A 13,418-nucleotide genomic window follows, 5' to 3' on the forward strand; every position below is an offset into this window, starting at 1 on the left:
GAGTTCAATTCCCAGCAACCACGTGGTGGCTCTCAACCATCTGTAATGGGATCCGATGCCCTCTTCTAGAGTGTCTGAAGAGAGTGACAGTGTACTCACATACATAAAAAAAATCTTTTTAAAAAAGAATAAAGGTGTTTCAACTGCACAGGCGCTGTCTGGTACCTCTGTAACAATTAATATAAGAGCCCTTGGTCTTGCTCATAGAGAATTTAAAGCCAGCCTGGACAAAGTTTGTCTCAAAAGCCAAAACGGGGCTGGAGAAATGGCTTAGTAGTCAAGAGTCCCTATTTTTTGTTTGTCTGTTTTGTTTTTAGACAAGGGTTTCTCTGTGTAGACCTGGCTCTTCTGGAACCCACTTCATGGAGCACTCTGCCCTCAAACTCTGAGATTTTCTTGCCTCTCAATTAACAGTATGAGCCACCGTCATACCATTATTTGAGATCTCATTATGTCAGATCTTATTACGGATGGTTGTGAGCCACCATGTGGTTGCTGGGATTTGAACTCAGGACTTTCAGAAGAGCAGTCAGTGCTCTCACCCACTGAGCCATCTCACCAGCCCCGAGCACCTACTATTCTTAGAGAGGACATAAGTTCTGTTCCCATAACCCACATAGGACAGAGATTTAACACTGTCTTCTGCTGTTTGCAGGCTCTGCACTCACAAACCCACACTCAACACACACACACACACACACACACACACACACACACAAACACACAATTAAACCAGCCAGCCAGGGGAGGATGGCTCAGTGGTTAAGAGCACTGGTTCTTCTAGAGAACCTGGGCAGGCCCTTTCTGGCCTCTTCAGGTAGTGCATGCAAGTGTGGCACAGACATACATTTGAAAAAATAATATCCCTACACACAAAAGCAATTTTTTTTCAGATTGAGAAAAGAAGCTGACTGTCCACAGAACGGGTCATCCTATCCACTTGATTATTGAACTCCTCCTCAGCTGAAGTCACCTTTTGATAAGCATTTACATGGGACACAAATACCATCACATCCTTTGCCCATTTGGAGAGATCTATCCACATACTTCTTCCCCAGATGTCTTTCTCACCATTTTTTTCAACGTGATCTTTCCAAGTCCCTGACCATCTAGCCAATCCATTGGCTAGAACCCATGAGTCAGTGAACAATTGTATATCTGGCCATTTCTTTTTCTAAACAAACTGTAATACCATGTGTACGGCCTGAAGTCCAGCCCATTATGAAGATTTCCCTTCACTAGTATCTTTCAGGGTTGTCCCGGAAAGGGATTGTAATGCTGCAGCTGTCTACTTGTGGGTGGTGCCTGCATGATATGCAGAGCCATCAGCAAACCAGGTCCTAGTTTTCTCTTTCTCAGTCAATCAATCATTGGGAACATCGCATGAGGCTTTAGGTGCGTGCTTCACAGCCGGGAGCATTGTGACACAAGTAGAAAACAGGCATTTGGCAACTTCTTCATGTGACTTGCTCCAGCCTTCAGGACCTGCTCAGGCTAGATCGAATACACACCACTTTCACTTGTTAATAGACTGCTGCTGTGCACATCCTACTTTATGACTTGGTGGGTCCAATAACACCCAGCTCATGATGGGCAGTTCAGGTTGCATGGTAACTTGGTGTCCTATTGTCAAATTCAAATGTTCAATTTCCACTAAAGCCTAATAGCAGGCCAAGAGCTGTTTTGCTTTCCTCCTCCTCCTCCTCCTCCTCCTCCTCTTTTTAAATCATTTATTTAATGTATATGAGTACACTGTGGCTGTCTTCAGACACACCAGAAAAGGGCCTCAGATCTCATGACAGATGGCTGTGAACGACTGTGTGATTGCTGGGAACTGAACTTAGGACCTCTGGAAGAGCAGTCCAATGAGCAGTCTCTTTCCCGCTGAGCCATCTCTCCTGTCCCCAAGAGCTGAATAGTTGTCTGCAGATGATGGTAGTGCTTTCTTCTAAAACCCCAAAGATCTCTTCTGTGATTCACAACAGGAGCCTGCCAAAGGCTCCAAACAGCATCTCCACCTGCCACTGACACCTCAAGAACCATCGGGTCTGCTGGATCACATGGATCAACTGGTAGAGCAGCCTGCACAGCAATCTGGACCTGTTGAAGAGCCTGCTTCTGTTCCAGGTCCCACACAAAGCTAACAGCTTTCTATTTGGACCTGAGTAACACACCTAAGTGAGGAATGTGCTGTCTCCTGAATCTTAATAGACTCATTAAACATTATGCTTCTTTCTTGGTGGTGGTAGTGGTGGGGGCTAGGTGCATTCGAAGGAAAATCTCCACATACTCCACACCACTGGACTCCAAAGAATTTCACTGATGGGTAAATAGTCCTCAAATTTTAGTTGAATTTATTTCCCATCCTCTGATACACATATGTGTTACCACTGAGTCCAAAGTGGTTGCTATCTTCTGCTCACTTGGTCCAATCAGCATGATGTCATCAATATAGTGCACCAATGTGATATCTTTGTTTGTTTGTTTGTTTGTTTGTTTGTTTGTTTGTTTCAGAGCTGAGGACCGAACCCAGGGCCTTGCACTTCCTAGGCAACTGTTCTACCACTGAGCTAAAACCAGTGTGATATTTTATGGAAGAGACAAGATCCCTTCTAACTAAGTTATGACACATGGCAGGAGAGTTAATATATCCTTGTGGCAAAACTATAAAGCTATACTGCTAACCTTGACAACTGAAAGCAAATTGCTTTTGGTGGTTCTTATGGACAGATACTGAGAAAAAAGCCATTTGCTTGATCAATAGTTGTATACCATGTACCAAGAGATGTGTTAATTTGCTCAAGTAAGGAAACTACATCTGTTACAGCAAATGCAATAGGAGTTAATACCTGATTTAGTATTCAATAGTTAACTGTCATTCCCCATGATCCATGTGTCTTTGCACTGGCCAAATAGGAGAGTGAAAGGGAGATGTGGTGGGAACCAACACCCTGCATTGTTCAAGTCCTTGGTGGCACTACTTTCTACAATTCCTCCAGGAATACAATATTGGTTTTGATTCAATATTTTCTTTGGCAGAGACAGCTCTTAAGGCTTCATTTTAGCCTTCCAACCATAATAGCCCTCACTCCACAGGTCAGGGAACCAATGTGAGAATTCTTCCAACTTTAAGCATATCAATCCAAATTATACATTCTACAACTGGGGGAAATAATCACAGGATGAGTCCAGGGACCTACTGGACTTACTGTGAATTGAACACCAGCCAAAACTCCATTAATCATGTGTCCTCCAGAAGCCCCTACTGTAACTGGAGGACCACGGTGTTTCTTCGGATCTCTGGGATTCAGTGTCAATTCAGAATCAGTATCCAATAGACCCCAGAAAGTCTGATTATTTCCTTTCTCTGAGTGTATAGCTATCCTTGTTAAAGGTCATAGGTTGGACTGTGGAAGAACTGGAGAAAGGCAAACAGCTAAACTTTTAGGTGTCTTGTTGAGGACTTTCCTTAGGGAAACCTACCCACCCTTCATTCAAGGGGTTCTGGTTTTTAAACTGCTTCAAGTCTGGAAATTGATTCACTGATCAAGATGACCTTTTGCCACCATCCAGTGTAACCTTTCCTTCATTTGTTCAGGAGTTTCTGCTTATTTAGACCAAGCAGAAATACAATAGGCATATCTCTTTCATACCTGGAATCACCATGATTGATTAGCCAGTAGTAAAGGTCCATACAAGTCACTGACAATATAAAATGCTCACCGCTTATGCCCACCGTTATAACTTAGGTCATGTTTTGACAAAGGAGACCTCAAAACAAACCAGTTTAGACTCTGTGTTGTGGTTTACACTCATGAAGAGTGTTTTGATACAGCTTAGAAAGAAAAAATACAAAATGTATGGTTTAAAGAATAAAAGGTCAGGCTGGAGAGATGGCTCAGTGGTTGAGAGCACTGACTGTTCTTCCAGAGGTCCTGAGTTCAATTCCAAGCAACCACATGGTGGCTCATAATCATCTGTAATAGGGTCTGATCCTTTTCTGATGTGTCTGAAGACAGCTACAGTGTGCTCATATAAATAAAACAAATAAATCTTAAAAAAAAAAAGAATAAAAGGTCACCAGGAAACACAATGGAACTAGATCCTGAGATCAAGAAGATAAACAGATTATGGAATGGTGACTTTGAGGCAGGATCCCACCCAGCTAAGCTCCTTGTTTATGCATTTGCTAGTTGAACAAGAAGTAGTGATATCATGTTAGGCGTTATTAGTACTTAGTTATCGGTTCCCTTTGGTTTTTTTTTTTTGTTGTTGTTTGGTTTTTTTTTCAAGACAGGGTTTCTCTGTATAGCCCTGACTGTCCTGGAACTCACTCTATAGACCAGGCTGGCCTCGAACTCAGAAATCCACCTGCCTCTGCCTCCCAAGTGTAAAGGCGTGCACCACCACTGCTCGGCTAGTTATCATTTTCATTTGGACTTTTAAACTAGAATGAACTACAATCCAGATGTGGACCACACACCCTTTTGATCTGGACCTTGAGGCACAGAGGTAATGAAAAGCCTAGGCCCAGGCGTGGTGGTAAATGCCTATAATCCCAGGAGACTGAAGTACGCAGATATCTGAGGTCAAGGTCAGTTTACAGAGCAAATTCCAGGACAGCTAAACTTAGGCAATGAGGGATATAATACAACAAAGATGGGGGGCACATTCCAGGCCCAGCAAGCAGAAGAACTTGTCACTAGCTTTAGAGTCAAGAGTAGAAGGAGACTACTGGGACAATTGATGCTAATGATCTGGAACTAAGAAATTAGTGGTGATTAAGAAGAGACCAGCATCACTGTGGTGAAATCTTCTAGAAAGTGTTTTCTGAGGGCACAAAGAAGCTGTGTTCCAGAGACAGCTGAGATTGTACCTCATGCTGCAGCTGGACCTGGAAATGTGTAAGAGTCACCCAGGTGGTACTGGTTTTAAAGTCATGAAGTGGTCATGGAGAATAGCTCAGGCCTGGCATTGTGAGAGGCTAGGAAAGGCCATTGGTGAAGGTTTAGCATCAGTTGCAGTTGATGGCCCAGGACTGAAGGGGTCATGTGAAGAAACTGAGTCTTGGCACATAGGAAGAGAGCATATAAGAGACTATCGGTGAAGCTTAGTTTCAGTGGAAGACCCCAGCATATTGCAGATGCCAGTTTCATGGGGTGAGCACCAAGAACAGCAGCAGCAATGGAGTAGTAGCCAGAGCTTATAGTGTGCCAGCAGGTAGAGCTGGAGATGAGACCTAAACCCCTTGGAGGAGCCCAAAAGATCATGTATGGATCCCAGACATTGGAATAAGAAGCTGTAACAATACATTATCTTGGAAACCCCAAGATGTTAGAGGTACCAGAGCCATGGTATACCAACCAAGGAAAGCTGCTAACAGGGAGTAGAATCAGCCGCCCAAAAAAAGAATCATGTTGGAGTCAGCAAAGATAAAACAAGTTGGGCATCAGACATGGAGATGCAAAGTTTAGAAGTGAATTTACCCAGATGGTTTTTGGTATTGCTATGGTCCAAGATTTCTCCACTATGAAGTTTTGAAGTAATACACACACACACACACACACACACACACACACACACACACACATGGATATCCATATATATTCATATCCTGTGATGTTGGAGGTATGTGATTTACCTTTTGGTTTTGATTTTATAGAGGATTATAGTTGAGAGGTTGCATGACTTTCAGAAGAGACTTTGAACTTTGGGCTTTTAACTTTGTTGAGACTATTATAGGCTATGGGACTCTTGAAATTGAACTAAATGTATTTTACATTATGCCATCGCTAGGTATGGCCCCCATAGAGTCATGTGCTTGAACAAACCTATGGGGGACCAGGGAATGGAATGTAGTAGTTTGAATATGCTTGACCAAAGTAGTGGCACTGTTAAGAGCCATGGGCTTGTTGGAGGAAGTGAGTCACTGTGGGAGTGGGCTTTGAGACCCTCATCCTAGCTGCTTGGAAGCCAATCTTCTCCTCTTTGCCTTCAAAATGTGTTGTAGAAATATTTACTTTCAACTGGGGTTTCTACCCTGCTGTTTACCATTCAGTTCCTGGAAAAAAGACACTTTTTGTATTTATGATAAGTTTTAATCAGCACTAGAGCTGGGCAGATATACTATTATATATATTTCCCTAGCGATAACCCCTTGCTATGTTGCATCTGGGCTGCTATTAACTCCAATTGGCCAGCCACATGGCTCTTTTGAAAAGTTTTACTCTATGGCATCTTCTACTCTCTTTACCCTCTCTCTCTCCTTCTCATGGCTCTTCTCAGACCCCAAGCCCAGAAGCCCCAAACCCTGCCTATCTCAATTCTGCCCAGCTATAGGCTGTAGGCATCTTTATTCACCAATCAGTGATAACTCGGGTATGGGGGAGCAGGCAAGGTCACTTAGCATCACTTGGGTCTTTGTGTGAATTCTCTCATCTCTGGGGGCAAACATGTCTTGTGAGGCAGTATTTAGCGTTACAATACATAACAAACAACCAAACTTCAACAGGAACAAAATGGAGGACTCTCAACTCCTCTAGTGCCATGTCTACGTGGACACAGTCATGCTTACCACCATGATGATATTGGACTGAACTTTAGAACCTATCTTGCACTTTTTTCACCTAAGATAAAGTTCCAATCCCTAGAAGCTGAATATTTACTTCCTAAAGAGGCCAATCTGGGTGCCAAGATTTTGGTGAAACTATCATTACATCTGCTTCCGTGTCTACTAACCTTCAATTCCAATGCCATTTATTTGTATTTTTAGCTTTGGTTTCAGATCATCTATAGCAGTTTTCCAAAACACTTGTTTTCTTGTCTCTTCTGAATTTTTCATTTTATTTATTAAAAGTGTTCTGGTCTTGATTACATCCAGAGCAGTGTTTTTAACTTTTGCCTTAAATCTTTTAATTTCTCTGTGGATGAGTTTCTCCAAAGCAGACAGGGAATGATTGAATCAAATTTTATATCGGGGCATGCAGGAAGTCTCCTAGGACATTTCCCAATATCAAAGGATCTTGTCTGTCCCTTATTGATCTGCATTCATTAGTCCAATGCTGATGTTTTTGCCACATTTTCTGAATATTCCAGAAGTCTTGGCCTTCTTTTTGGATATCTCTAGAAAACACATCATTTCTAAGAATGCCTTACCTACGATCTCATTTCAATGACCTGGGTTACCACAATTAAAACATCTGACATTTTGATTTTTCTTAAAACTTTTAGAAATTACTTCTTCTGTTAGAGTAGCATCATGAACATGAGAGGCCATATCAGCTGTATTCCTAATCCATTCATGTATTTGTGCTGATCTTGTGTTTAAAGGCCTCATCACCCTTTTGCATTCTGAATTAGCGTTTTCAAAAGCCGAATGTTCAAATAACATTTGTCTGACTTCTATCTGATAGTATTCTATTTACAGCTGAAGTCAACTTTTGCAAAAAAAAAAAAAAAAAAAAAAAAAAAAAAATCAGTGAAGACTTCTTTTAGGCCTTGTATAATTTTAGAAAATGACTCAGACCTCTTTCCTGATTCTAAAACCTTGTCCCAAGCATTTAGAGCTGCTAAATGGCAAAGTGCCAGTGCTATGATCATCACATTCAAGCTGCCTTTGTAACTCAGCATATTGACCTTCACCCAGCAACTGATCTTGAGAAATGAATACATCTTGCCCCATTTCATTGTTCTAAGGCTCTCACTCCCTCTTTCCACCATTGTAACAGGACCAGCTTCCAATATTGCTGTTAGCAAATATTTCCAGTCTTGGAGGATAATTCTGTTCTGAATTGCCAATGAATTTAATATCTATTTCACATAGGGTGAATGCTTATCATATAAAATGATTGCTTCCTTAAATCTCCCCAAATCTAATATGTCTATAAGACTCTATTTTTTGTTTTGTTTTGTTTTGTTTTTTTTTTTGAGACAGGATTTCTCTGTGTAGCCCTGGCTGTCCTGGAACTCACTCTGTAGACCAGGCTGGCCTCAAACACAAAAATCTGCCTGCCTCTGCCTCCCAAGTGCTGGGATTACAGGTGTGCGCCACCATGCCCGGCTTCTATATGACTCTATTAAACTTCTTCATAACCTTGGAGATGCCTATTGTCTGCTGGTAGGTTTTGTATATTAACTAGATAAACAAAGGTTGGTTTCCTAACATTGTTGGGCTACTCCTCTTTAGTTTCATCATGCAGTGGCATAGTAGTTTCTTGTCTAAATTCCTCTCTTTGAGCATTTTTCTTGCTTTCATCTTTAAGCCTTTCTAAGGCTTGTATCTTATCAGTACACTTTTCACATTTGGCACAATTATCAAAACATTTTTCATATTTGGGACCAAAAACCACTATGACTATTAAGGATTAAATAGGAGTTACCAGACTGATAGTAATTATAATCAGTATATGCCAATCTCAATTAAGTAATTTATCTTTCCATTTTCTGCTTCTATTTTCAAGCCATCTAAAGTGCACTATATAGGGTCCTAATGCCTTGTATTGATATTTCCCATCCTTAATGTAGGGGTCCAGGAAGTGCCTCACAAACCACACAAACATTGATCTCAGTCACTCAGGTGTAGTTTATTGAGCATAGGCCCCAGGACTGGCTGACCAGCACCATGGTCCAGATTCAGGAACTGAACAATGACCCCCCAAGTTGAGATCCTACTGGGTTTTTAAGTCCAAAATCCACAAACATCTGTGCCAAGTTGTTTCACCAATTAGGATTGAGGGATATGGGCTTTCCTTATGTCTTAGTCAGGGTTTCTATTCCTACACAAACATCATGACCAAGAAGTAAGTTGGGAAGGAAAGGGTTTATGCAGCTTATACTTCCATGTTGCTGTTCTTCACCAAAGGAAGTCAGGACAGGAACTCAAGCAGGTCAGGAAGCAGAAGCTGATGCAGAGGCCATGGAGGGATGTTCCTTACTGGCTTCCTTCCTCTCTGCCTTGCTCAACTTGCTTTCTTATAGAACCCAAGACTACCAGCCCAGGGATGGCACCACCCACAAGGGGCCCTCTGCCTTGATCACTAATTGAGAAAATGCCTTACAGCTGAATCTCATGGAGGCATTTCCTCATCTGAAGCCCCTTTCTCTGTGGTAACTCAAGCTTGTATCTAGTTGACACACAAAACCAGCCAGTACACCTTAAGAACATGCCTTTGTTGATCTAGCATTGGAGAGGAATATAAGGACAGAGAAAAAGGAGGGAGGTGATTGGAGAATGGATGGAGAGAAGAAGGTTTATGGGACATATGGGGAGGGGGGATCTGGGAAAGGGGAAATCATTTGGAATATAAACAAAGAATATAGAAAATAAAAATATAAAAAAAAAGAAGAAGAAAAAAAAAAGAACATGTCTTTGATGTACATTTATCCTGCTCCCATTGGTTGTGGTAGAGGACTTGACTTGTCTAATATTCATGTCTACACTGGCTTGCCTAGAGACAACAAAAAGCTGAGTGCGGGAATGAAATTTCATCCACAGGAAAGTGTTGGGAAAATGAATGGAGTTGCAAAAGCCACAGAGGCCTAGAGCATCTGTGGGATTATGGTCAGCTCTGAAGGGAAGGCAGGAAAGAGGTCAGGAAAGAGTGCTGTAGTTGTTTGAATATCCTTGGCCCAGGGGAAGTGGCACTGTTTGGAATTGTAGCCTTGTTGGAGGAAGTGTGTCACTGTGGGGGTGAGCTTTGAGATCCTATGCCCAAGCTCTGTTGTGAAAGAGATTCTCCTGGTGCTGTCTTTGGGTCAAGATGTAGAACTCTCAGCTTTTTCAGCACCATGTCTGCCTGAATGCTGCCATGCTTCCCACCATGATAATAGACCGAACCTCTGAACCTGTAAGCCAACCCCAATTAAATGTCCTTTATAAGAGTTGCCATAGTCACGGTGTCTCTTCATAGCAATGGAAACCCTAAGACACAGAATTAGCTCAGTTGGGCCTAAGGAAACTTCAGGATTTCAGTTCCAAGGGTATGGGGGAACAGGGTCAGGGGAAGAGGACCAACCATAGGCCTAAAGACAGTGGCTGGGAGGAAGGGGGACACTTCCACCTCAAAGAGTACCAGGGTGATGCCAGACACTCAATGGTCATTTTCTTAGACTCAGAAAAGTGTTTATACTGACAAAAGGGAAACTTATGTAATATCCCTGGTGGATAGGATGCCAAGCGATTGGTGAACTGGAAGATGAGTCTGGTTTTGGTGAACTAGAGATGGGGGATTAGGGTTCTCTGTGTAGCTTAGACCACAAGGGGGAGTGCAGGCACCAGGAGAGCCTATTTGACTCCCCTACCAAAGTAAGTGTGTAAGTTTAATATTTTTAAAAACCTACTTTTAATATGGGTTCTTAAATGCTTTAACCTCTGTTTTAGACAACCAGAGGTAGTGAAAAAGAAAGGTTATTAGGATATGAGGGAAGTGGACCTGTTTAAAATTTTAGAGCGAATTCAATCTGTGTTGTCAAGTAATCAACAATTTAGTTCACAGAAATCACCAGGGATAGCTTGATCTGCTCCCAAATACTTTGCAAATATACCATCAGTCCAGTGCAGTAGTTTCAGCATAGCAACCACGAATCAGCAGTGGTGTCATGACCTAGTCAACAAGAATGACCAGGACAGCAGGTATGCCAGAAGCTCTCCGCTGTGCCTCTCTCAGTGAAGACTAGGGAAGATGAAGACGTGAGACCAAGAAGCATCGCAAAGCTAGCTATGCAAGCCCACTGTCACTGTCGCTTGAGTCCTATTTACACTCCCTCCAAACATCATGTGTCCTCCCATGGGTCTTGCCTCACCACATAAGTCTATCTTAGCAAAGCTCTACATATAAGTCTGCATCAGCTGACACCACTCTGCCAATCAGTCCAAGTCTGAGGAAGCGGCCAGAACACCATTGTAAGTTTTTTGGTGTGCTTTTCTTTCTTTTTTTAATACTCTGCAATTTTTTTTAAAAGATTTATTTATTTATTATATGCATATGAGTACACTGTAGCTGCCTTCAGACACACCAGAAGAGGGCATCAGATCTCTTTACAGATGGTTGTGAGCCACCATGTGGTTGCTGGGATTTGAACTCAGGACCTTCAGAAGAGCAGTCAGTGCTCTTAACCACTGAGCCATCTCACCAGCCCTGGAGTGCTTTTCTTTAGGGAGTCATGACAGACAGAGCTCAACAATGCAATGTAAGGCGAACCAACACATGCTTGTTGTTAGCAAAAAGTCCTTCATCATGTGTCCCTTCACATGCTTCTTTAACAAAATATCTTTTCACCTGCTTCAGCAAAAACATTCCTTCATGTTTCTGCCTTATCGAAGCATCCTCTCATTTGTTTCTGTTTCAAGAAAACACTCTTTCACATGCCTGCTCCAGCAAAAAACCATCCTACACAACTGAATTTCTTTCTTTTTTTTTTTTTTGTTTTAATTTGGTTTTTTTGAGACAGGGTTTGTCTGTATAGCCCTGGCTGTCCTAGAACTCACTCTGTAGACCAGGCTGGCCTTGAACTCAGAAATCCACCTGCCTCTGCCACCCAGAGTGCTGGGATTACAGGCATGCGCCACCACCGCCCAGCCACAACTGACTTTCTAAAGAAACCATAAAATTTTTCTTCATAAATGTTACAGATCTTAGGGAAAGAGTGCCCTAATAGTGTTGCAGCTCCGAAGGGAAAGGTATCCTGGAAGTTGGGCCCCAAAGAATAATGCATAACAAACCTCACATAAAAGATTTATTGGAAAAGACACAAGAGGGTGGCTGTCTTTGCTTTGGATAAGAAGCAGCAAGGAACTGAGCAGGAAGCAGGTGTTATATAGGGTTTCTTTGTTGTCCTCTGTTGGCCCAAAGGGCAAAGTGGAACCTGGATGAATAGGTTCCACAGGGAGTGGGTCCAATTGGAAATGCAAGACAGCTACATTAGATGAGAAGTGCTACAGCTTTCAGATGAGAAGTGAGGAGGTTTGGGTGGCCTACACAGGGCAGGCAGCTGAGCTCCCAGGTCTCTTATCCACTACTGTGGCAGTGCCAGTACCAACAACGGAAGAGACATGAGTCTAGCCAGCAGATACCCTCTGCCTGATGCCTTGTTGTAATTTACAACAGAGGGGAAATTTTTGCCTGGAGCACAAAATTCAGTGGAATCCCAGCAACTAAGATCAACTACTTTAATGTGATATTTAAAATAACCAAAGCTTTTGAATGATTGCCTTATTTCCCACATCACTAGCCTACATCTACTCTCAGTCCAGTGGAGCCTTTCTGGAAAAGCTTACATTGTAGTACTAGGACCCCAGATAATCAATAGTCACCAAAGCCACCCAAAGCCAGTATTGTCTAAGTTTGTTGTCTGATGCCCAAGAAGAAAAAAAAGACTCAGATGAGGACAGCAAGTAAACTCCAGAGAGTATGAGTGGCTCTAAGAGAAGAATATTTAGTTTTCATCTCAAATGTCCTCCAAAGACTCATGTCTTGTAAGCTTGGCCCCAGCCCATTGACTACTAAAGGTGAATTCATTCATTTATTCATTTTGCAGTTCTTGGGATCACCTACACTCACACATATTGTAGCAAATGGCTGTGGAGGTGTGTCCTGTGTTTTGAATTTTGAGTTGATTAGCTAGCAGTGTCAAGTGATGGCAGGACAGTTGGTATTGCCATTTCTATGGATCATTACCTGCTTTCTTTATGTAAATGCTACTTCCTCACCTGCCCAGAAAAGGACTAGCTGAAATTATCCCGTTAAAAAAGCAAGCTGATATGGGGGAGGTCACAGAAGGTCATGCTAAGTCTGGCTAAAATATGGACTCGGTTTGGTTCTGCTGCTGATTGGCTGAGAGTGAGTAAACTGTGGAACCTCTCCTTCTATGCTGATAGTTTCTTGTATGAGAAATGAATCTGGCTTCTTGTAGAATAAATAGCTGATGGCTGAGGCTGGGGCAGAATGACAGTGCAGAATGAGCAGGCAGAGAGACAGACAGACAGAGGGACAGAAGCATGGACAAGGACGGAGCAGGGAGGTAGAGCAATGAGAGTCACATGGAGAGAGACAATGACAGAGAAGCCAGATTAAGTTAGAAGCTAGCTGAGACACTGCCCCAGCAAAAAGGCCGACAGCCTTAAACTAGAAAGATGTCTCCGTGTCTTTATTATTAAACCGCAAGGGGGGCTCAAAAGCCCCACACTATGCAGTGCTGGAAACCCAACTTAAGGCCTATGTTTGCTTGGCAAGCACCCAATCACTGTACATTCATGGTGTTATTGGAAGATGGCAAAACTTTAAAGAAGTAGGACCCATAGGAAGAAGTTAGGTCATTGAGAACGTGTCTTTGAAGGGACCGTTGGGACCCTAGCCCCTTCCTCCTTTTTGCTTCTCAGCCAACAGGAAGTAAATGGCTGCTCTGTCACATGCTCTCACCAT

Source organism: Apodemus sylvaticus, chromosome 9 (genome assembly GCF_947179515.1).
Source record: "Apodemus sylvaticus chromosome 9, mApoSyl1.1, whole genome shotgun sequence".
Classification (NCBI taxonomy): Eukaryota; Metazoa; Chordata; class Mammalia; order Rodentia; family Muridae; genus Apodemus; species Apodemus sylvaticus.